The sequence below is a fragment of the Bos javanicus genome, chromosome 24 (genome assembly GCF_032452875.1).
Source record: "Bos javanicus breed banteng chromosome 24, ARS-OSU_banteng_1.0, whole genome shotgun sequence".
NCBI lineage: Eukaryota > Metazoa > Chordata > Mammalia > Artiodactyla > Bovidae > Bos > Bos javanicus.
Window position 1 is genome coordinate 6,181,671 of NC_083891.1, and position 27,236 is coordinate 6,208,906.

Here is a 27,236-nt window from a genome sequence, read left to right on the forward strand (position 1 = left end):
CTATCTTAGTCAGGACAAATCTCCAAGATTCAACATAAGTAAAACTCGAAGCCTCTTTCTTATTTTCTGAAAGTTTTCTGGAGTGTATAAAGGACCACCCATCTTCTCAATCAGTTCTACATTCACTTTCAGTTCTTGGTATCAAACCATGCAAAAGAAACTCACAGACCCTATTCCATCCCTAGGAAATCCATTACTCCAAAAGTGTGTTGGCTTTGTCTGCCCGAGGTATACCACATATTTTTTAAAGAGTGCATGTTGCTGCTTTGTTTGAGAGTCTCAGTTACAGTCGTCTCTTACTGATATTCTTTCTTTTATTTGAGTCTCCGTGACTCTGATGCTTTTCACAAGTAAAAATTTAAGGCTAGCAAATAAACACATTTTACTGAAAGTGAAATTACTCCTTTCTTATTTGGCTTGATTTCCTGGTGAATAATGGAGTGTGTGCTGCTCAGTCTCTCATTTGTGTCTCTTTGCAACTCCATGGACTGTAACTCGCCAGCCTCCTCTGTCCATGGAATGTTTCAGACAAGAATACTGAGTGGGTTGCCATTTCCTCTTCCAGGGATCTTTACAACTCAGGGATCAAACCCGCATTTCCTGTGTCTCATGCATTACAGGGAGATACGTTACTGCTGAGACATCAGGGAAGAATAATGGAGTAGGAAATGGCAACCCACTCCAGTATTCTTGGCTGAAAACTTCCATGGACAGAGGAGCCTGGCAGACTACAGCCCGTGGGGTCCCAAAGAGTTGGACATGACTGAGTGACTAAGCACACACACCTGGTGAATAAATGCTCTTTATTCTTACAAGACCTTTATTTTTTCTTAAATTATATTTCTACCTCTATTCCTAAAATCAATCTAAATGCAGCATGTGGTAGATAACAGACTGAAATTACATTTCAAAGTAGCAAAAACACCTAGTTAAATGATACCATGTAATTTATTGGTAATTGATGTTATCTTTCAGTAAAATAAAATATCTTAGCAACATAATATATTTATAAGCCTTTTAAAGAAATTGAATTCAGTCTCAAAAAGAAAAAAAAAGGAAAAGTATACCAAACTACAAAACATCAACAGGAAATACCTTTGATTTACATTAATTTTAAATAGTTCTCTTTAAAAAAAAAAAAACACTTTTTTGTTATCATTTAAACTGTATTTTCCTCTGGTACTGGTTTCTCTGTGAAGTGAAAACTGATGAATCTATATTTCTTGACATTGTGGTGGTTGCCAAGTCCAGTTCTGACTCTTTGTGACCCCATGGACTGCAGCACTCCGGGCTTCCCTGTCCTTCACCATCTCCCAGGAGTTTGCTCAAATTCATGTCCATTGAGTTAGTGATGCCATCCAACCATCTCATCCTCTGACCTGCCCCCCCCTTCCCTTCTTGCCCTCAATCTTTCCCAGCTTCAAGGTCCTTTCCAGTGAGCCAGCTCTCTGCATCAGGTGGCCAAAGTATTGGAATTTCAAGTTTAGCAACAGTCCTAACAATGAATGTTCAGGACTGACTGCCTTTGAGATTGACTGGTTTGATCTTCTTGTAGTCTAAGTCAGGAGTCTTTTCAAGCATCACAATTTCAAAGCATCAGTTTTTCGGTGCTTGGCCTTCTTTATGCTTTTTGGACCAGGGAGGAATTGGCAGAGTCATCCTTCTCCTGGACACTGGGCTGCAGGCATCAGAGGCAAGGACTGGAATGTGACTCTTGGCCCACAGGTACCCAAAGTGAGCAGGGGCATGGGAGAGGCACGCTGTGTCAGTAGCAGACATCCAGTAACTGTGTGTTTCATCAAACATAGTTGCAGCAATTCTGACATATCTCCCCAGGATATTAGAATACGGCAATATTGCAGGATGGGTGAAACTAGTCTCACTCCTTGTGAGGTCTCATTACTGGGTGCTGGACTAATGCTGTCAGTGTAAACCATCCCGTATGCGGGCCCAGTCATTGCATTAACTGGATGGGAAATCATTTGTATGGGAAAAAACCACAAAACATAAAAAATGAGGTTTTCTGGTGAGCTGACTGAGAAATGAAAAAGAAAAGTCCTTTACACTTTTATAACAAGCTTATCATAAGGTGATATTGAGTCCTGATTTACAAGAAAATATCTAAGTAACAGGAGGTTTTCACAGACACAAGTAGGCTAGTCAAAGCCACAAGAAAACAAAAAATAAAAAACAAAAAAAACAGAGAGAGCTTTGTGAGTTCAGTTGAGATTCCAGTAAAGGAAAAATAATCTCTTGGACTTGTAGAGTGCTTTTGTAACATAAAAAATATAGGGCATGAAGTGATTAAATATTAATGCCCTTTAGCTGATGTTTCCAGGGGAATATTTAATTATAAAAGAAGGGTTATTGTGCAGCACAGTTGGAGATGGGCTCAGCGAGACACAAAGATTTGGCAGGAATTAGGATACAGCTCATTTGTGCATGGTAATGAGTGGACCTCCACTGTATAAGCAAAATACTTGATGAACATTTTTCAAGTGCATTATTTTGAGTCATGCAAGAACACTTTAAAATAAAACACATAAATCCATTATGTAATGCCAACAGCACTGTCCCCATCAAGTCCAGCACTAACTATACAAATAAGCCTGAGATTAGTTAAAACCAAAGTATAAGATGTTTGGTACAGAGCAAATTAAACATTGTATTTGGTCAATAATCTAGTTCCTCAATCTCCAGTGAGCCTGTGGGGCTTCATGAGTCTGATCACTGGTGTTTTGCTCAGTGGTTTGGTGTTTGGTGATACTGAGGGCCCTCCAGAGGAGACAGAAGTCAGAGTCTTGAAAGAACCAGAAAAGAGATTTCTGTCTCTGCTGTCGGGATGGCACTCTGGCGCCATTTTGATGTAATGATGGAGGCCGTGTCATCAAGGGTCACAACTGGTTGTGCTTGGGCAACTGGCACAACAGAACATGCTCCCTGGTGTTCTCCGAGTCCTGTGCACATACCTCACCTTACACACCCCTCATGCCTTCACTCTCCCCACATTATTTTGGACAATAAGCTGGGCACCCCACTCTGCTCTTAGGCTAGAAGGCAGAGGCATCCAGTGCAGGCGGATTAACAGAAGTTTAAAGCAAATCATCTCCACTTTAGGAAGACATAGGTGTTAGGTCAAGCTCCCAAAACAGAAGAGAATAAAAATTAAAAGGCTGAGGTTGCAAACACATTAAGAGTAATAACTTCTGTCCTTCAAAATACACTACCAACATATTTGAAAAGATACTTTCAATACATTGCAGATCTCAGAATTCACCTAACCCCAAATGCTAGCATCAAAGTCTATGATATTCTCTTCCTTGTGAAACACTGAGGTGATGAAAAACTCAGGCCAGATGCTCTTGGAAATATGGAAATATAATGCTAGGCAGAATTCTATTCATTGGAAAATCTTATCTGGAAAAAAAAAAGTGAAACAAAAAATAAGAATTTTAAGATGTAACACCTAATGTGACAAGATCATCTGTTGAAAAAAACAGAATTTATGAATTTGGGATTTTTAATTTTTTTATTTTTAACTTTATTGAACTATAGTTGACTTACAATGTTTTGTTTCAGGCATATAACAAAGTGATTCATACATATATACACTCACTGTTTTTTAGATTCTTTTCTTATATAGGCTATCACAGAACATAGAGTCCCCTGTGCTGTGCAGCGGGACCTTGTTTCTTGTCTATCTTATGTATACTGGGATGTGTATATTCATTCAAATCTCCTGATTTATCCCTCCAACTATATTTTCTCTTTGTTAAGTTTGTTTTTTATATTGATAGGTCTGTTTGCTTTGTAAATAAGCTCATTTGTTTTATTTACTAGATAATGATATCATATGGTATTTGTCTTTCTCTGATTTACTTCTGTTAGTATGATAATCTCTGGATCCATCTATGTTGCTCTAAATGGCTTTATTTCATTCTTTTTATGGTTGAATGACATTCCATTTTATGTCTGTACCACATCTGTGCCCATTTCTCTGTCCATGAGGTTGCCTTCAAGTCTTGGCTAGTGTAAGTGGTGCTGCAATGAACACTGAGGTGCACGGATCGTTTTGGATTATGGTTTTCTCTAGATATATGCCCAGCAGTAGGATTGCTGGGTTATATTGTAGTTCTATTTCTAGTTTTGTAAGCAACTTCCATACTGTTTTTCATGGTGGTTGTACCAATTTAATTTACCACCAACAGTGTAAGGGGGTTTCTTTTTCTCCACATCTTCTCCCACATTTATAGTTTGTAGACTTTTTTTGATGATGGCCATTTTGACTGGTGTGAGGTGATAATTACTTCATTGCAGTTTCAATTTGCATTTACCTGATAATCAGTCATGTTGAACATCTTTTCATATGTCTCTTGGCTATTTGTATCTCTTCATGGAGAAATGTATATTTATGTCCTCTATTTTTTGTTTGTTTGTTTGTTTGTTTTGTTTTTGACATAGAGCTGTCAGTGTATTTTGGAGATTAGTCCCATGCTGGTTGCTTTGTTTGTAAATATTTCCTCCAATCCTGTGGGTTGTCCTTTCACCTTGCTTACAGTTTCTTTTGCTGTGCAAAAGCATTTGAGTTTCATTCAGTTCAGTTCAGTTCAGTTCAGTCGCTCAGTCGTGTCCGACTCTTTGCGACCCCATGAATCGCAGCACGCCAGGCCTCCCTGTCCATCACCAACTCCCAGAGTTCACTCTGACTCACGTCCATTGAGTCAGTGATGCCATCCAGCCATCTCATTCTCTGTCATCCCCTTCTCCTCCTGCCCCCAATCCCTCCCAGCCTCAGAGTCTTTTCCAATGAGTTGATTCTTCGCATGAGGTGGTCAAAGTACTGGAGTTTCAGCTTTAGCATCATTCCCTCCAAAGAAATCCCAGGGCTGATCTCCTTCAGAATGGACTGGTTGGATCTCCTTTCAGTCCAAGGGACTCTCAAGAGTCTTCTCCAACACCACAGCTCAAAAGCATCAATTCTTCGGCACTCAGCCTTCTTCACAGTCCAACTCTCAAATCCATACATGACCACAGGAAAAACCATAGCCTTGACCAGACGGAACTTTGTTGGCAAAGTAATGTCTCTGCTTTTGAATATGCTGTCTAGGTTGGTCATAACTTTCCTTCATTAGGTCCCATTTATTTATTTTTGTTTTTATTTTCATTACTCTAGGAGGTGGATCAAGAAAGATATCATTGCAATTTATGTCAAAGTGAGTTCTTCCTATATTTTCCTCTAATAGTTTCACAGTGTCTGACATTAAACTTAGGTCCTTTATCCATTTTGAGTTTATTTTTGTATATGATGTTTGATAATGTTCTAATTTCATTCTTTTATATGTGTCTGTCCAGTTTTCCAAGCACTGCTTATTGAAGAGACTGTCTTCTACATTGTATATAGAATTTATGGATTTTGGAAGTGGGCAGGGCTACTTATGTAGTAAAAAACCCACCTGTAGAGGAGACATAAGATGCAGGTTTGATCCCTGGGTTGGGAAGACCCCCTAGAGAAGGAAATAGCAACCCACTCCAGGATTCTTGCCTGGGGAATCCCATGGATGGAGGAGCCTGGTGGGCTATAGTCCTTAGGACCGCACAGAGTAGGATATACCTGAAGCAACAACACAGCACACATGGATGGAGAATGGACATTTAGTCACGTGCATATTTCCTATCTGCTTGACTGATGTAGTAAAAAAATCAGGAAGCCCCCAAACAACAAGATTTCTCAGAAAGCATTTCAAACCAGCATTAAACATTTACCTATGACTTGAAAGTCAAAAGGTATCACAGCATGAGAGAAATGGACATTATCTGGAAACTGTGTATATAGATTGATACCCCTTTGAAGGAGGATCCTGGATGTATATTGCTCCTGGCTTGTGATACAGGAATCATTAATGATCTTTATGTTGATTAAGATCCGTGTTTCATTGAGTGTGCTTTAATGCCTCAACTTATCCCATTGAGGCATCAAAATATAAATCTCCCATTAATCAATAAAATCAAAAAGAATCCACAAAAATTAAAAATATTAAGAATATTTCAAAAACAAGTACATATTTGAATAAATGTTCATTCTTTATTAACAAATATTATACAAATTCTGCTAAATATGGGCCAAAAAAATCAGTGGGCTTTAATTTTTCAAACATTGATCAGAGTATGATGAAAAACAATGACAACATATAGAAGAAAACACATAATAACATTTTTTTAATTTTAAAAAGTATTAGAATAGGCAAAAAAGAGATGGTATATTGCATAAGGAAGCACACGTAAAGCCAAACTCTTAAGAAAAGCAAGAGGATAGCAGATATAAAGTATGGAATAGTGATAATTTCTGAATGACTATATGGTCACAGAATGCCACACAGTTCTTTGGCTTGCTTTATGAGTTCAGAATTTTTGGACATTTTATTCTTCTCCCTTACATTTATATTTTATACTATATATATATATATATATACATATATATATATATATATACACACACACATATATATATAAAACATTTATTTAGTTTATAAATATGTTCTAAATTACATTTTGAATAAATCTAGAAGTGACTTTCTTCAGGTAAGTTTACCAGAGGGTACTTGACAAATTTAGCATTTCATTTTAAAATAAATCTCTTTTTTCCCTGCTTCTATTTAACTGTTTTATTTTTGGATATATAATTCCAGGACAAGATAGTTTTTATTTTCAAGAAATATTTTGTGTTCTTGCAAAATGTATGGAATAAATGTCAAACTTTTCACTTTTTTACAAATCTCATGGAAAATATTTCTGACAAGTCTGAAAAAGTGTTTTTCTTTTCCTTGTAGCTGTAACTAAGCATTTTCAAGTCATCAAACATACTATTCTAATATGTTAGCTCAGCATAACTGCAAAAATACCATAATATAATTTTAAGATGTTCACTGTATTGTTTAATGGGTAGAATATATATAGTTACCTGCAAAATGTATTATCTACATGAAAATTGTCTGAAAAAACTATTAGATTTAAATAACATTTAACTCTGATGTCCTAGAAAGTAAAAATGAATGTTGAAATAAAAGAAAATATTTATACTAACATTTATATTTATACTAAAATTTAAATTATTTTTATGATTAACCATAGTTAAAACTGATTTTTCTACAAATTAAAAAAAATTAATTCCTGTGTTATATATACACACATATATGCATGTTTAATATTAAAACAAATTTTCTAATTAGAATTTAAGCATATGACAGAACCAATACAATATTGTAAAGTTAAAAAATAAAAAACAAAAATTAAGTAAAAATTAAAAAAAAAAAGAATTTAAGCATACCATTTCATAGCAATGTAGACATTTTTACAGAATGTTTTCAATAGACATTTGGTCTAGAGATAAGTAATTTTTCATTACCATTTGCTAAATGAGATATTTTATAATTTTTATAGTCATAGATTTGATTTCACATTTTTCTCTTGTGATTGATTGAACTTCTGAGTCACAGATCTTGTCTCATTACTGAACATTTTCTTTGACCATTACAACATCAAATATTAACTTTGGAAATTTCTACAAAGAAATTTTCCAAGTGTATTTTTCTTCTCCTGCTTTTATTTGGCTTTATATTTTTATTGGCTTTCTACTTTTATTGGCTTTCTACTCATACCAAGACAATATCATTTGATTATTTGTTGATCATTTTGATTCAGTGATTGATTACATTAATTCAAAACTCCCAAGTTAAATCTTCCTTAATATCCCTTGAATAGATTCTTTTAAACAGAACCCCTTTCATAGTGATAGGTTCATGGTGGTCCATTTAAGAGGTTGATCTTTCTGTATTTGTGACAGGGGTGGTTGTGAATGGGGCAACTCAGGTGTCCACCATCACTAGAGTGACTAATTAAAGCCAGGGACATACCCACTGTGAGATGCTATTTAGTGGCTAGAAGTATCAGATACACAGTAAGAAGCACTGATAGATTTAATAAATTTTGTTGTGCAAAAACTACAGTACTCATCAAGGACAGAATTTCAATGATACACATCAAGTTCATTACGTCAGTCACCCATGGAGAGGAGGTAGCTAGAAATGAGGAAGGATGATAAGGAAGAAATTCCAATCAATCAAGCAGGAGGGCTTTGCACAGAGTGGAACAGGGGAAGGGAAATTAGGACAGAGCGCTGCCCGCTGAAAGGTGTAAAATGTCTAAAATTTAGAAAATGGTTTTTCTCCTGAGAGTTTTACAGGACTATTTCAGTGTCTATGACAAAGTGTGAGAGAATTTAGCTATACTATGTTTAGCTAATTGAGCTTAGCTTGTAAGCACTTTTTGCTGTTTTTTGAACATGTAAGAAATTGCTTGCACTCTGTGTCTTGGCATATGCCCTCCTCCTCTCTGCGCTGTTCTCTGACATGAATCAGTCACCTTCTCAGTAAAGACTGTGCTATCTAAAACCGAGCTTAACTTGAACATAATATTTTGTTCATAGAAACACAGATTGTGAAAAGGTGAAAACAAGAATCAAGCAACCTAAGGTTCTCTATGGTCACCTCCACACTGTCAGTCACTCATAAACAACAGAATGTGGTTTAGAGACTGTCCACATCCCGGAGGCAACTTCTCCAGCAAATGCTTCAATTCATTTCAGTTCAGTTGCTCAGTCGTGTCCGACTCTTTGTGACCCCATGAATTGTGGCACGCCAGGCCTCCCTATCCATCACCAACTCCTGGAGTTCACTCAAACTCACGTCCATTGAGTCAGTGATGCCATCCAGCCATCTCATCCTCTGTCGTCCCCTTCTCCTCCTGCCCCCAATCCCTCCCAGCATCAGAGTCTTTTCCAATGAGTCAACTCTTCGCATGAGGTGGCCAAAGTACTGGAGTTTCAGCTTTAGCATCATTCCTTCCAAAGAACACCCAGGACCCATCTCCCTTAGAATGGACTGGTTGGATCTCCTTGCAGTCCAAGGGACTCTCAAGAGTCTTCTCCAACACCACAGCTCAAAAGCATCAATTCTTCAGCACTCAGCTTTCTTTATAGTCCAACTCTCACATCCATACATGACTACTGGAAAAACCATAGCCTTGACTAGACGGACCTTTGTTGGCAAAGTAATGTCTCTGCTTTTGAATATGCTATCTAGGTTGGTCATAACTTTCCTTCCAAGGAGTAAGCGTCTTTTAATTTCATGGCTGCAATCACCATCTGCAGTGATTTTGGAGCCCCCCAAAATAAAGTCTGACACTGTTTCCACTGTTTCCCCATCTGTTTCCCATGAAGTGATTAGCCTCTCAATATTGACAGAGCCTCCCCAAACCCTGTATATAGTTTGGAGTGGAGGTATTCAATTTCACACAGCAGGTAAACTGGAGAGAAACTTCAGTCAAAATACTTTGCTTTAAGTATTAACACAGAAGAACAACAAGCAAATGCTGTTATTCAATTTTAATTAATTGAATAAACAAATAAATATGGACTGGGTACTTCAAGAAGGGCTGGAATATAGAATTGGATAAAAATGACTTTTCATCCTCCTTGAGCTTATATTATAAAGGAATATGAAGGTAATAAGCAACTGATGAGCAAACATTTATGGAATATTAGTGGTGAGACCTAACAAAACAGAATTAACAGACTGGGCAGTATGGAAATTTTAAACAGTACAGTCTTCACTGAGAGGATGGGGCTTCCCAGGTGGCTCAGTGATAAAGAACCCACCTACCTACGCAGGAGACACAGGCTTGATCTCTGGGTCAGGAAGATCCCCTGGAGATGGAAATGGCAAGCCACTCCAGTATTCACGCCTGGAATATCCCTTGGACAGAGGAGCCTGGTGTGGGCTACATTCCATGGGGTTGCAGAGTCGGAAAGGACCGAAGCAATTGAGCACAAATGTACTGAAAAGGTGATTGGTTCATAGAGCTGGATAATACTAGCGAACATCGCAGGTGGGAGGAACAGATGCCAAAACACGGCGTGCAAAAATTTCTTACGTGTTGGAAAAAACAAAACAACAAATGAGTCAAGTTAGGAGAAAATTACTTTCCCAGAGTAAACCAAAAGAGGAAAACAATCACAGTAAACATAGATCTGGAAAGTAATGTAGTCATATTAATAACTTAGGCTTATCCTTTTCTAGGGCTTCCCTCATAGCTCAATTGGTAAAGAACCTGCCTGCACAGGAGACCCCGGTTCCATTTGTGGGTCGGGAAGATCCGCTGAAGAAGGGATAGGCTACCCACTTCAGTATTCTGGCCTGGAGAATTCCATGGATTGTATAGTCCATGGACTTGGAAAGAGTTGAACAGAACTGAGCCAATTTCACTTTCACCTTTTTCTCAGTAAATGTAGGAGTGTATTTGAACCAGGACATAACATGCTTGACCTGATTTTGAAATGATCACCTCGACAACTCCTGAGAAATAAGATTGACCATTCTAAAAATGGAAAGTATTATTTTTAGAGGCTGGTAACTTTTAACTGACCTACAACTCTCAGACCTTTAAATATTACATGGTAAACATTTTTCTGTGAAAAGTTTTTGCTGGAGGATCTAGCCAGAAGTTGCCCTTCCTAAAGCTAAGCAATCTCTGGTCTATTTTGGATAAGATCTTACTTTTTACTTTAGATGAGACAATTGTCTGGTTCCACCTTCTTGAGTTTAGGTTAAAACTCTCTTCAGGAACTCCTTTAGGAAAGCATCCATCCATTTCCTGCAAGAACATCTTAATACATACTACGTATGGAGTTCTGGACTTCCCTAGTGGTACAGTTGTAAAGAGTCTGCCTGCCAATGCAGGACCATCTATGGTGCCGTGGAAAAGTACTCAAACCTGGAATAAAATGGAAGTCTTTGGGCTGGGAATAGTAAGAGTCCTATTCCCTTAAAAATGTTTTCATATAACAAAGCAAAAATGACCAATGATGTTAAATACATAGATTCAGAAAGTTTTTTGATAAAAGCACAATTTAGCAATCATCCAAAACTAGATACAAAAAAAGGTATGTCAATCATATTAACATTTTTTTCACCAGCTTGTAGCACATAGCCAACTCCTCCAGGGGGGCCCATGATTTCATTGCAGGCTTCGGATTTGAAAGAGGAAGGTTTTAATTAATGTAAGTACTCAGTTAATTGTATGGCAGGGGAACTGATGAGCTAATTTTAGTTTTCACATCCATATGTAGTTTTTCTTCTTAAAATTGTGATTTCTATTTTACTTTTCAGCTACATCACAATATAGTTTTACAAACAGGGGGGAAAAAAACTACACCAAATAATTTCCTTTAAGCATACCCTGAAGTATTTAGAGCTCTGAGTCATTTTAGCCATTTTAGCTGTAACTCTAAGAATATATTTTACAGGACTACACTAAATATTTTATCCCTGGTAAAACAGCAATGGAAAGTACAAAATGTATGTTTCCCTTGACTATAAACAAAAGATCATTTTCCATAAACCTTTTGACTTCTTTATTCAATAATTTTCCTAGACACGTCTCAGAGTTCAATATTTTATAGCATCTTTGTACTTGAGAGATTGACTATCCTAACAATAACTCACTGATTTTATGACTGCAAATAAAGGGATGATTTAAATGACAAAATACTCTTAAATATTTTTTTTTAATTTCTCCATCTTACTCCATAAAATATCCCTGGGTGTTAAAATAATTAACACCATAAAATTGTAAAATGTTCCTTGATTCAAATTTAGAATAATAGTCAAGTCCTGATCCTAAAAATTACATCTTAGTAGTGATTGACATTATTGCCTATTGCTAATTGCTTAGTAAATTGCTGTTATTCACAGTAAAATGTATTTCCATTTACCATCTTCAGCAACTTTTAACTTCTACATAGTGGGTAATTTTGTTTGTTTATTCTCACCAGTTTGCAGAGTCAGCAGCATACAAGATAGAAAATGGGTGAACATATTTCTTTTAACTACTTCAAGTATGCATGTCCAAGGTCAGCTAATCCTTCAATCCATAAATATCCTTTACTATGTGCCTCAAATCATCTTTATAATCACCATGTTTCAGATAGAGGAAGCTCATAGAAATCCTCCTTATATTTTTACACTTTGATTGAATTAATAAACATGTTTTGCTGATTGGTTTCAGGTAAACAAAAAAAGTGGCATCAGTCAATTAGGACCTGATTTTAGTCTGAGAGAAATAAGAAGCAGATGGGGGTGTTTTGAGCAGGAAAAGTGATGAGACCTTACTTCCATTTTAGAAGAATTTCTCTGATTCTTATGAAGGAGCTCCTGGAATGGAAAGTCACTTACCAACTAAGATAAGTGGCCATGATGGAATTTTTCAGAAGTGATGACATTCTGAAATAGTTTGGAGATAGAGACCAGGATTTTTTGCTGGCTTAGTGCTAGAGTGGGAAAAAAAAAAGGCTTTCTTGGTGGATCAGGCAGTAAAGAATCAGGATACAATGCAGGAGACCCAGGTTTGATCTCTGGGTTGGGATAATCCCCTGGAGAAGGGGAAAGAAAAAGAAAAAGTAAGGATAATTCCAAAATATCTTCCCAGAACAAATGGAAGAATAAATTTACCACATAAACAAAGGGTAAGGTTGACAGTGAGGAAGGGATAGCCATTAATGAAGACTTTTATCTTCTTTGTGCTAAATCTGAAATATTTCTATGACCTTCAATTGCAGAAGTCCTAAAAACATCTAGTGTTAAGAAATCAGTCAGGACTGAGGATCAAAATGTGAAAATCATTACATACAGGAAAGACTGTGTCCTGTACATTCACCCCCAAAGCATCACTCAAAACTTTATTATCCATTAACCATCATTTATTTCTATACCCATCAACCACATGAAGGGATGAAAACTGCCATTACTGTACTTAATGTCCATGCAATTTCTGATTTAAAATAACAGATGCTGTCTAAATATTGTTTCTGATCTTGTGCAGTCCAGTGTAACATGCATGCAGCCACCACGTTTATCTTTGAAAATAGACATTTGACCATGTCAGATCTGAACTTTCTTTAGTTTTCCATTGTGCTTGGGTAAAATTTAAAGTCTTTAGAAATTCAAAATGCTTTTCAGCCTGAGTGTACATTTTTTAAAATGGTATTACTTATGCTCAGAATCCACTTTGTACCAAGCAGACCTGATAAAGAATCGTGATATCAGAGGTGTTTAGAGGTATTTGATGATACTGATGAGTGATCAGATAGAAACCCAAGGTCTTAGGATCCCATAAAAAGCTTTTCATAATCATGTCATCATCCTATAGACCTCATAAATCATTAATTGCTTCCTCAAGCACTTCTCTTTCCTGACTTTGACAAGCTCCTTTAGTCAGGTTTCCTGTTTTCTAGAAATATTTTTTTTGTTATTTTACTATTTTCTCCAACTTGATTCTTTTCTATCAGGGCTCATCTATTCCCAATCCTTTCTCTAGTCTTCCCCAGAGGATTCCAGCTAGCCCCTAATCCACCACCATTGATTGTACCCCACCAGGCTCCTCAGTCCATGAGATTTTCCAGCCTAAATACTAGTGTGGGTTGCGATGTCCTTCTCCGGAGGATCTTCCTGTCCCAGGGATCAAACCCAGGTCTCCTCAATGCAGACAGATTATTTACCACTAAGCCACCTGGGAAAGCCCTAATCCACCACTGACCTACAGTAGGCATTTTTTTTTTCATGTGCATTCATGTTCTTTGACGATCACAACATTTTTCTTATTCCCTTTAGTAGACAGGACAACAGTATAAACCTAGAAGGTGCTTGAATCAGACAGGATAAGACCTCCTTTCCTGAGATGTACACATCCCAGTCCTTGAAACCCAAGAATGTTCATCTTATATGACCAAGGGCATGTTGCAGATGTGATTACGTTAAGGAATTTGGAAGAGCAGCCCACATTATCCACGTGTGTCCAGTAGACTGAGAAGCCTTATTACAGAAGAGAGGCAAGAAGTCAGAATCAGAATTAGACCTGATAAAAAGAGGAGAGGATAGAGTGTTAGGGGTTTGCGGGCCAGGAAGCAACAAATGGAGGAGTCTGTACAAGGTGAAAAAGGCAAGGATTTCTTTTAAGAATCTCCAGAAGGAGCCAGCCTTGTAAACATCTTGACTTTCTTCTACAATACTGATTTTGGACTTCTGACCTCTAGAACTCTAAGATAAATTGCTACTTTTTTTAAAACTACTAAATTTGTAGTAATTTGATACACAAGCTATAGGAAATGAATACAGAGGTCAAAACATTTATAGGGCTGGTTAATTTTTTACTAATTGATTTCCGTTAGATGTGGTATTAATATATATCATTACATCATAGACAGCATTTAGAAAACAATTACAGTTATACCTACAAGCTCAATTTCCTGGCATCTGAATTAGATCACATATACATCTGTATGATTGTTGCTCAATCTTAATTGTCATAATGAACCTTACGTAAAGGCAGTGCCGTGCCCTCCCTGTTGCTGTTGATCTTCATATTCACAAGGCTGACACAGAGTCAGGATTCATTCTGCTGCCTTCATCTTTGTTTTTCAGGCACCTGGCACTAAAATTCAAGCTTAATTTCTACTTGCCTCTTCCCTTTGATCTTCGGTTGAGCCCTTACCTGACTTTCTGGACCCCTTTCTTCTGAGAGTAATTGTGTACCATAAGATAATCTTAAGATGTAGGGTATGTGCAAAACCAATAAAGGGAAAATACAGTCAGTGTTGCTAAGTGAAATAAGATTCAGAAATCCTTTGGATGGAGGCCAAGTTGACTCAACAATAGTGAAGAAATGACCTATGAATCTAGAAAGATTCAGTTATATTGAATTCTGAAAAGCTGTGAATCTGCGACAGCTTAATTTTTATTTACTTTGGATTTTCCTGAAAAAAAAAATAATAAGTTCACTAAGGCAAAATGTTATGGAAGAAATCACACGAGCCTCAAAAGTGAGTCTCGAATGCACAGAAGGAAATATCTATAAAATTTATTATCTATCACTTACCTATGTCTTCAAACCTCTGCAGGACTATTCAATCTGCTGTTACACACATACAATTTCCATAGTACTGGAATGGCAATAAATACTGCGGGAAAAATCTGTTTTCTCGCCAACTCATTGAGCTCCTTTCATGATTTATGTTCAACTTGGAGCCCACCAAGGAATGATGATAATAAAAATCTAGCCCAGAGTAATAGAGCTGCTGGGCCAGGATTTCCTTCACACTCCTCTCTGCAGGAAGAATATGAGACTTGCTGAGTAAAAATCTGGAATGAGATTTTTCTCGACATCTCTCCCATTGTATCTTTCAAATATTTACAATTTTGGAGCTGTTGGAAGAATGTCTCTTCCTAGGAGATTATTAGTTCATTCCTGGATCCCTTAATGATTTGCTATATCGTTTTTCACTTTTTTTTTTTTAATGGTCATGACATAAGCTAGTATTTTGCATCTTATTCTATTCCGTTCTTCATGCTTGAACAAAATGTCTGAGATTCCTTAGACCTGACATACTCACAGATATCACACATAACTATTATGCTTTTATTGAAATGAGGGCAAAGCATAGCGCTTTAAATATATTCATACAGATATGTGTTCCTTTTCATGCACAAATTCATACTTAATGTAACTGTTTCTAAATTGTTGACAATGTGCTATTTTGTTCTTATCCTTTACAACTGGGAGCTTATCCAGTCAACTTAATTGCTGTGGATTCTACCATTGTCACCTTCTCTAACCCTGCAATTAATGCAAAAAATGTGTGAAAAGCGTTCTTAGGTTTTCACGCTCACGCTCACATACATGTATACACACTTATAAAACAAAATCAGCCTCTACCAAATGTAAATGAAGGTAAATGCATGTCAATAGTTTTATAGTATCTCTGAACACATACCAAACTTTTAATAGCTAAGTGTTTTCACCAGTTTAATAAGGCTTCTTCACTCTATGTGGATAATATTCCCAACACTATAGTATATCTTCTATCTAACATTAGGAAAAGGAAAAGTTAATATGTAAACAGAACAGAATTCTCAGCATTAGAAGAGGATGCTTCAGAACACTTTTCATTTTCCGTCTATTATTCTGTGGCATATGACAGTTTATTGCTTTCAAATTGCCTTTATGATACGGATATTTGGAAACTGAAAGTGTGTGTGTGTCCCCTCTACTAAAGAAAGGGCTGCATGTTTTGTTTTGCATCTACAATAAAACCATTTTGCCTTACAAGCAGATGATATGTAGTTAAACTAAAACTTGGAGGGAAATTGAAAAACAAAATATTAACTGTGCTTTCAGACAGAAAATATGTTCAGATCAGTACTCAGGTAAACCACTATGGGTTTTCAATATAAGCTGCAGAAAAATACACTGATTGTAAAACAAAAGTCAATATTTTGAGTAAATGTAGAAATAAAATTTAATCTCCTTTCTCAAATATATAAGAACATATGCATAAAGTGGTAAATGGTGAAAAGTAACACAAAATCACTGATGGTCACCAATAATTGGGGGAAGCCAAAACTTGATGCATATATTTTAAAAGCAATTAGTGCCTGCCTGATACCAGATACCATTCCATGTGCTTGTATTGTTTCATTTAACCCTCAAAACAAGCTTATGAAGGACTGCTATCATTATTCTGATTTTTCCCAAGTCACATGAAGCACAGAGAACTTAAGTAATTGACTAGGAGTTAAAATTTTACCCAAACCCAGTGAATAAAGAAAGGTTTAATTTTAGCAGACACTAAACTATACTTTAAATCACTGAATGCCACAGGGAGGGGAAAAAGAAAAAAAAAAGAAACAAGATAGAATGTAGACATTCACTCATTTATTTTATGATAGTTTCATATGAGATGTTACTATGAATTGAGGATTTAAATACCTGTTTTATTTAAGAAATACTGCAGATAAAATTGGCTTCTATATGAAAGCAATTAATTTCTAACTTCCTAGAATATCAATGCTCATAATTTAATTTGTCAAATTCTAGGTGGAATAGGAAAAAATTAAAATACTTCCAAAGTGTACAGCATATTTTTAAGCAAGAAATTTCTAATTTACAGGAAAAATGTTAACAGATATGCGGATGTAAACATTAACTACTTTTGTTTTATGCAAGATATTGCATTTAAAACCTACGTCAAATTTATAGCAGGCGAGAATCTTTTTTTCCCTTTATTTTTAAAATTTACTTTTAACTGGAGGATGATTGCTTTGTGGCGTGTGGTGTCAGTCTCTGCCTTACACCAAGGTGAATCAGCCGTCAGTTTACACCCTCCTCTCTCTCCACCCCTCCCCACCCACCCCTCCGGCTCATCACAAAGCCCAGGGCTGAGCCCACTGTGCTGTTCAGCAGCTTCCCACCAGCAATCCACTGTGCAGGTGGTGGTTTAAATATGTCAGTGCGAAGCTGTAGACGAAGGGTGTGTTGCTTATAATGTATGTATTAAAACTTTAACATGCTGATAAGAATGAGAAAGCAAGAATGAGAGGAGCAAATTTTAATAAAGTAAAAAAAAAAAGAAGAAGAAGAAGTAAAGGATGGTAAGTGTTACTCAGAATATAATCAATTCAAAATAAGATAGGGTACTAACCTGACCAGTAATCTGTACATACAGATTCAAAAAAGGTACTAACCAGACCAGTAATCTGTAACATACAGATGCAAATAAAAGCAAATTATCATTTCACCTGCCAGATCTGGCTGGTGGAATAGAAGAGGAAGAAAGAGAACAATAAAACTGTAGAAAAGAAAACAATGTCACATAAATTGCTAATAAAAGTGTGGATAATTGCCATGTTTTCTCAAGTAACTTGGCACAGTTTTATCAAATTATAAATTCATATGAATTTGCTTCATAAATCCTACTGTGGGGTCTATTTCCCGGAGATATAATCACACATGTATGAGTGTGTAAGCCATGGTAGGTCTGGAAACATCTCAGGCTGGAGGCATGTTGAACAGGATATGAAAGGTTAATCCACTAAATGCCTAATAATTTTTACCCAAAATGTCTACTTAACGGCACATAAAGTGGCTGGAATAAGCTGTGCAGATACTAGTAGAATTTAATGAAGGAAATGCAGACCATCTGTGAGAATCTTAAAATCTTTTGGAAACCTCTTTACTGAAAATACCAGCTGGTCATCTATAATCTAATGCAATATTAAATATTGAATAATTTTGAAAAGAGGACTATCACAATCAAAAATTTATAGTATAGAGTTATTCTTAAACTTCATAAGGTATTTACTTCAGTGAGAAATCAAAGGTTTCTTGGTTATCCTCCCCATTAGATAGCAAGGGCTACATTTGGTTTATGAGGCAAAACTTGTCATGCACTCCACGCTATATCTTGGACTGTTTAATTATGTAATTGTGTTTTTAAATCACATTAATCTGTTATAGCATCTATATAGTCCTTTAAGATTTCCAAACTAATAATTTTACAGGTACCCAAATTAATCTGATGACTCTCTTTGATAAATGTATTAAGGAATTGTTATAAATAATGATAATTGGACATTGATTATGCACTTGGAATTGTTGTAAATACTTTAAATATATAAAATTTAATCTTATCAATATATCCTTGAAATATATGTCATTCTATTACTCCAGTTTTATAGAAGAGAGCAAAAAGTCACAGAGAATTTGGCCAGGTTGTCCAGCTACCAAGTGTTACCATGGACTTTGAATCTAGGAAACATACTCCCCTATCTGAGCATTTAAACTCTATAACATATTTTCTTCTTCAGAAACCTAGCACTACCTAGTTAAGACTCCAATAGATAACACCGCACACATCATTAAGAAACTTGAATAAATGTTTCAAAAATCTTGTCTAATACCCAATGGCCCCATAGTGGTGGCGTTTCATGATCCGGGTTGTGTAACAAAGAACCCATGATCAATCACATGGATTCAAGTCCATTTTCCACAATATTATACTAGAGTGATGCTGTTAAGAAACAGGCCAAAGATTTTCTAAGCCTCAGTTGTCTATCCAAAGCAAAACTAAATAATATCGACAACATAGCATAGCTAGGAGGATTAAATGAACCAATGCACAAGGAAACGCTTTTCTAAACATTTAGTTTTCTAGTCAGGTTCCTTTGCTTGTTCCCTAATGTCCTTTACCTATTTCAGGATCCCATGCAGGCGTTGCATTTGTTTGCCATGTCTCTTGACTGGCAGTTTCTCAAATTCTTTTTGTTTTTGAAGACCTTGACAGTTCTGAGAAGTAGTCAGGCGTTTGGTAGAATGTACCTCAGTTAGAACTTACATGATGTTTGTCTCATGTTTAGACTGACATCACGGAACTTGGGAAGATGAGCAGTAAACCTTTCCCTTTACTTCATACCAAGGGCACATGCATGCTGTCAACATAGGTTAGCAGTGTTGCTGTTAAACTTGATTACCTGACCAAGGTTTTTTATGAGAAGACAAGGAAGTGCTTTATAAGAATAGGTAAAATGATGTGCATGCTTCTAACCCTTTTTAGAATAAGCATCCATCTCAAAAATATTAAAAAAAAGAACCCATGCATTAATATCTCCTTATCTATGATATATGATATAATCTTAGAAACTCAAAATAAACTGCAAATTAGCAAGTAAGGCAACCAATTTTGTCTTTTTACTACTACAATATTTGATGTTTATAATTTTTATGTTCACCTATTTTATAATGTCACTTTAATTAAAAATTTAATTATACAGAGATAACGTCATCTGACCACTACAGTCATAGCCATTAGCTTGTCACGGATTCTATGGTTGATTCATTTTATTTTGCAGCTGAAGAAGCCTCATGCTGAGCACAGACACATCTGACTGGCTCCTCATCCCTGCTGGAAGCTGCCTCTTCTGAGATCCTTGACTTTTATGACCTCAAAAGTAAGTGCTAATATTTTACAATTAATAGTGTAAAAGTAAAAGCGAAAATAGAATATATGATGAACAGGTTCATTTTAAACCACAGATTCCTTAATTCATTCACATCTTTAGAACTGATTTGCTTGATCAGCCAACCACTGTCAACATGCAGGAAAATCTGAGTTTCCGCTGTAGGAATACTGAACATACACATTAGCAGTAGTATTTTAAAGGAGAAAGAAAATTCAATATCGAGGAAGCTTTAAATGTTAACTATGCCTTTTTGCTTCAGACTTCTATAACAGAATATGCATGGAATTTTATTTCAGTGAAACTCAAGATTTCGTGTTTTATTTATCATCAAGTGCAACATTGAGACAGTGAATTCCTAACAATTAGGGGTAGATGTCTCTTTGAAATGTTTCCTTCCTTTGCAATCTGAAAAGTGATTTGTATTTCTACATGATTTTTTTTAGCTACAAATTTTTTCATTGGAGCATGATTGCTTTGGGCTCCCCTGATGGTTTCTCAGAGGATAAAGAATCTGGCTTTAACACAGGAGACCTGGGTTCGATCCCTGGGTCGGGAAAATCCCCTGGAGAAGGGAATGGTTACCCACTCAAATATCCTTGCCTGGAGAATTCTATGGACAGAGGAGCCTGGCAGGCGACAGTCCACGGGGTCACAAAGAATCGGACACGACAGAGCGACTAACACACAGACACACATGCTTGCTTAATGATATTGTGTTAGTATCTGCTGTACAACAAAATGAATCAGCTGTATGTATATATATATATCCCCTCATTCTTAAGCCTTCCTCCCATAACTACAATGTTTTTATTCTACCTCCTGTTTGGATTAATTGAAAAGATGAAGAGTAAAATAAGGGAAATTTAAAATCCAAAAAAAAGTAGAAAAATATTACAAGGAGTTCTACAAAAAAGCCTGGAAGTCTATGGTCCAAGCAGTCGCAAAGAGTTGGATGCAACTGAGGAACTAACACTTTTATACAGAAATGAAATTTGTTGGTTGATTATATTAAAACATGCCTTCATTCCCATGTATCTTCTTCATGAATGTGATTCCATCTAATCTTATGAAAGGGATTGCCTCCATAGAGACTAAATTAATACTGTAGAATTATATAAAGAGTATCAAGAGCCACTGAATGTTGAGGTAGAAAGAGGCTACATAGCAGAAGGAAAAAGGAAAAATTATATATTTATTTTAATTTCCCAATAAAGGGTCAACAACTTTACCTAGAATAAATCAATTTCATGCTTTTAATCAACAGTATTAAATACAAATGGCTTGGCTTACTTGAAGAAGCTTTATTTTAGGTCTTTTATAATTTCATATGAAAATAACCTCAATAACCCCAATTAAGTATGTGTATTTTTGTGTGCTGTGTAAGCTGGGTACTGTGAAAATAATCCAAAGATCTAATTTTATACCTAGTTTTATAAAGTAAATATTCTATGTATTTCTACTCATCCATCATGTGCTCATACAGACTCCTATCAATATTTATGCCAATAGTCATATTTACATTTATTAAAATGTCACAATAAAATTCTTTATGTGCAATGTTAAAGTAGTGTGTGAGTACGTTTTAAGTCAAGATATCTAAAGAAAAGGAAAGTAGTTCTGAGTTGAAAGGTATCTATAATCCTGAATTTCAAGTATATTTTAAAAACATACTATAAAAGGTTCTTACCAATTTATATGCAGCCGTCGAGAGTGAAGAGGAACTTTCAGTTATGTATTTTCCCATTACTTATCTACCAATCTAACAGGCAGAAATTTCATTTTATAAAATTAAAGGTCATCTGAGATGGGTTCTCTCCCTGGGTTGAGAAGACCACTTGGAGAAGAGAATGGCTACCTATCCTAGTCCTCTTGCCTGGAGAATCCCATGGACAGAGGAGCCTGGTGGGCTACAGTCCATGGGGCCACAGAGTCAGACACGACTGAACACAGCACTATCCACCAATATAAAAGGCAGAAATCCCATTTTACCAAAATTAAGGTCGCACCTGCTTTTTGGCTATGATCCATTTACTTGTGAAAAATTATTGCCCCTCTGAAAACATGTAAGTAGGAAAAAAGTAGAAAATTTCCTATGAAAGGATCAAAAGAAGAAAAAAAAATGTATTGGAATATATCCAAAACCTATTTAGTTCACCAGGACTTGAGATATCTCATGACATGACATATGTTAGTCATTCAGTACTGTCTGGCTCTTTGGAACCCCAAGTACTGTAGCCTGCCAGGCTCCTCTGTCCATGGAATACTCCAGGCAAGAATACTGGAGTGGGTAGCCATTCCTTTCTCCAGGCGATCTTCCCAACCCAGGGATCAACCTGGATCTCCTGCATTGCAGGCAGATTCCTTACCATCTGAGCCACCAGATATCTTAATCCTAGAGAAATCATGACAGAAAAGAAAGAGTGATGCTCTTCTAGAGAAACATAAGCTCTTTTAGAATCTCTACGTGTTTGTCACACAAAATAGTTGGCTTTCATTAAAAAACAAGGCAGGCCAGTATAGGACCAAAAGAGGTCAAATAAGAGAAAAAATTGTATTAGAAAGTGATCCCGGAGGACCTAGATATTGGCTTTGTTATCAAAGTTCTTTAAGTACCAGGGTTATTATCTTTACTAAGAATGAAAAATTAGGGAAAAGGCAGACAGGTCAAGAGAAAATAACCAAAAGGAAACCCTCAACGGTGAAAAAGGATACAAATAACACATGTAAAAACTCAACTACTCCTGAGCAGTATGAATACGAAGAAATCCACACCAAGGATATTACAGTATAATTGCTGAAAACAAAAATACAAAAGGAAATTCTTAGAAGCAGTGTCAAAATTTGCCATCAGCAACAGAGCCCTTCAAACAGACAAGTCAGCTGTCAACTAGCAGACTTACAGGGGTTTCTATGAGGTGTTACCAAGGAGAAAAGCAAGACATAAAAACAGTCTTTAAAAAAGGAAACTTGCATGCAAATAGTCCCTTCATATGATATGCATATTTGTCTATGGAGGGCAACAGAGAAAATATGGAAACATCCATCCTAGTGAACACAGGAGATAGATGAGCATTGCTTTTCTATGTAGAATAGACGAAAAACAGAAGGCAGAGCCAAAAACAAACATAATTATACAAGGATGAGGAGAATGTATATGCAGACCAAAAACAGAATTGATATATTATTCTGTGTAAAAGTTTATGTAAGTGTCCTTGCATGAATACATTAAATAGCAAAGTAATATCTTCTAAGTCTGGAGTTTATCTACTTTAAGGAGTTAGGTAGAATTTTTTTTTTTACTCAATAATACCAAATTGTGCCATGTTGCTGTTTAGTTGCTCAGTCGTGCCCAACTCTTTACAACCTCATGGAATATAGTCCACCAGGCTCCTCTGTCCATGGGATTTTCCAGCCAAGGATATTGGAGTGGGTTGCCATTTCCCTTCTCCAGGGGATTTTTCCAGTCCAGGAATTTAACCCATGTTCTCTGCATTGTTGGATAAATAATCATCTTTCCCCTGTGATTTGAAGTAATACCTTGAAATCTTTTATGCATTCCTGTCTAAATATTTGTTGTCTTAATTTCTGAGGAAATAGATAAATGACCTCAAGTAATCTGAAATTTTTATTGTTACTGTATCTAGGAAAAATTTTTATCAACATATATAATTACAAATATTCTAAGGTGTTTGGGTTTTATTTATACAATGTTAACTTTGTTACAAAAAAAGAAACCATTTCTTCCTCTCTTAGCATTTTATGTAAGTTAATTTGGGGATGCAAATTGATGACAATTTGAATGTATCTTCCTCTTAAAATGTTTACCCTGGGTATTTGTTTCATAAAGTTCACAATGTATATGATAATTCTTTGCTTACGGTCTATCTTTAATAACTTCTGTGTTGATAAGTTAAACTATTTTCAAAGAAAAGCATTTCTTTTATCCAGATATATAAAATTGGATGAAATATTTACTATTTTTAATTTGGGCTTCTCTGGTGGCTCAGACAATAAAGAAGCCCCTGCAATGCAGGAGATCCGGGTTCAATCCCTGTGTCAGGACCATCCCCTGGGGAAGGGACTAGCTACCCACTTCAGTATTCTGGCCTGGAGAATCCCACAGATAGAGGAGCCTGGTGGGCTATAGACCATGGGTCACAAAGAGTTGGACATGACTGAGCAACTAAGCACATTTTTAATTTCCTAGACACCTGTTGCTCTTTTCCCATTATTTGCCTTGTGATTTCAAAATAGCCAATTTTTAAACAATTTACTACACATTATTACTTCTATTAATCGTGCCCTGAGATACGATAGGTAAAGACTTACTCTCATAATATGCCTCCCTGTTTCTCCTGTAGTTTAGAGAGAGGGAAAGAATATGTAGAGAGGGAGAATATATATTCTGAACAACAAAGCAATTCTGAATAGTGGAACAGTGCACTAGTTTTGGTCTGTGAATTTTCAAAATTCATACAGACTTACTGGCAATTTTCAGTGTGTAAATTAAAACAAGAATTTATAGGCAATTGGTCTGTATCCTGTTAAAAAAAACTGGATTGTACTGACTCACTTTCTAGTTGTGAAAACATCTGGAATTCAATTCAGTTTAGTTCTCCAATATATTTAAAGACATGAATTCAGTGGCATCTAAATTATGTTTCCATTTCTAATCTACTTTGATTCCAAAATAATCTGTAGATAATAGCATTCAAGACTCTCATAGAACCAGTATTCTTCACAAAGAAAGCCATCAAGAAATGTCTGATCATGTATTTTTGCCTTTGTGCTGAAACATATGTAATAAACCGATCCAATAAATGTCAAGGAATACCAATTTACAACTATGTATTTTGAAATTGGAGGAAATAGATGAAACATAAAAATATAAAGGAAGAAACCGTTATATAGAGACAAAAATGTGTAATTGAGTTTGTTCAGCAATGGGGGAAGGGACACCATTTAGACTCTCACTTTCTTCCCAACACCATCTAATTACTGTAATTGACTCAAAGTTATTAGTTTTCTCTTTTTGATTTAAGGTGTGTTCTTTTTATTACTGAATGGATTTTAATATATCTACTAAATACTAATGTTTCCTTCTCTACCTGATACCATTCCCAAGTTAATTCAAAAATGACTACTGAGATTTTATTGGATTTCTGCTAAATTATTTTCCTTTTCATAATTGCATTGTTTTGTCTGTCATATCTTGAATTTCCCCTGAGAATGTTACTTCATATCCTCCTGCATTTTGATATTTTCTCATTTTTTGGCAGACTCTTGATGGATGTATAGAGAGAGACTACATATATTTAGGACAGAGCAAGAATATCTATTAGTAAATTGATTACATTTACAATTGAGATTTCTTTTAAAAGGATTCTGTAAATTACTAATTTAAACAATATAATCTTTAGAGACAATTCTTTATGAAATACACATTTAGTTTGAGTATAATATAAAAATAAACATATTGGCAAAATTCAGCAAGTCACAGATAATGAGTAACTCACTGTGAACATTATGCATTTATTGGGGTGTTACTCATTAATGCTAGGAATCATTTGCTTTCAGGTCTCTTTTTACCTACCTTCTGGCACCTCACCTGGCACATCTATAGTAAATAGTAGAATTGGTAAATAAAGGAAGTATTCAATTAAGCAAAGTATTTTTATACACTTATTTAATAAATTATGTTTCCTTACAAATTGTGATCGTTAAACTAGTAGTAAACCACTAGTGTGGTAAAACTCTTCTTTGAATTACCAATCTGTTTGCAGTTACACACACACATGGGAAAAAAAATAGTGATGGAATCTATGTACGTCCCAGCAGCCATACAAATCATAATTGCTATGGCAGATTAGAAAGCGAGATGCTCACGTGACTGTGGGCGTCAGGGAAGGACTCGGGGGACGGAAGGCCTGAGCTGAGGGCTGGGGACTGGTCTCACATAGATAAAGGGGGAGGCTAATGAAGATGAGTGTTGGCCACTAAGGCATCCTTGGGATATTTTAAACATACTTTGGGGCAATAATTCTAATATTAGAATTATTCATTCTAATAATGAATAGATAAGAAGGATGTCTGAAATACAGGAGGCAATTTACCATGAGTTGTGCATACTGAGCAAAGACAGTTGAACTTCAAGTTGTGATTAATAACATAATCACTTGATATTACTGGGTTGTGAGGGAATGTGTGTTCTATCAAACTCTTAGAAACTCGATTCTGTCAATATAAGGTAGAAGGATTTGTGAAGGGAAAGAAAACATGGAGACCACAAATTAGGAAACTAATTCAATATCAAAAGTTCACGTAAACTCGACACAGGAAGGAAAAGTTTCACGTTCATGCTCATATCCTCAGAACCAATAAAACTTTTTGATACTTAAACATATATGTGTTGAATGAACATACTGTATGTTCAAAAAGAGATGAATTTTGTATTTTACTTGTGTTACTAATTACAGGAACACTGGCAAGTTATTAATGTGTGTTTGGACTTTTAGTCAATATACAAAATGGTCTAATATAGGAGGTAAAATGTCGTATAATTTTAGTAATCCTTTTAATCATTATCATTTCCACCCAGGTGAAGACCGGCCTCCCCGACACACCTGTGATGATAGTTAGACCATCTCAGGTAACATGTTCAGGAGAAAGACAAATATATTTAATTGATGTACAAGAACATATATCAGATGTGCAATGAGAATGGAAATGCAGATTGGAAAATAAATTTCATAAAGCCAGAAGTAGAAAATACGAGAGTGACTGACATTTCCATTTCTGAGAAGTGTCAACAACCCAGGAAAACTTAGCACTTTCTAGTTCTTTAAATTCCAAGACCTCTTGTTGGTAGTTTAGCCTGGTAGTTTAGTTTCCCTGAGTTGGTGTCTCAAGTGAAGAAAGCTAATTTTGTTAAATTAGTCCCCTGGTAATGAATTATTGGAAAATGGCCTCTGGAATAGTTGATTAATGAATAACCTATTGTAATTATTTCAGCATAATTTAACTCAATGGAAGTAGGAGATTTTTGTGAAACACACAGGCTATTTTTATTTTTTCCTGCAGAGTTATTGATACAGTGACTAAAGAGGAAAAGATACAAATTCATTTTGTTCCTCTTTTAATCTGACCCCTTTTGCTTTATAGAAGAAAATACTTAGATCCAACCCTTCTTCCACTGATGGGATATGGTTGGTAATAAGTGTATTGGAAATCAATTCCTTTCCAGTCAAGACTCAACTGCTGCTCATTTTTGGTCAATTGATTTGTTTTTATTTTGTTGAAAATATCATCTGAACCCATTACCAGGGTGACTCA

The 27,236-nt window shown here is 35.8% G+C and overlaps 1 long non-coding RNA gene across 1 annotated transcript; it reads left to right on the forward strand.

The window, feature by feature from the left end:
* The first annotated feature begins 1,320 nt into the window (after nucleotides 1–1,320).
* LOC133237370 (uncharacterized) lies at nucleotides 1,321–27,076 on the forward strand. Its single transcript, XR_009733160.1, has 3 exons — nucleotides 1,321–1,725; nucleotides 19,794–19,892; nucleotides 26,503–27,076. It is a non-coding gene; the product is annotated as an uncharacterized LOC133237370 (long non-coding RNA).
* Nucleotides 27,077–27,236: the final 160 nt, after the last annotated feature.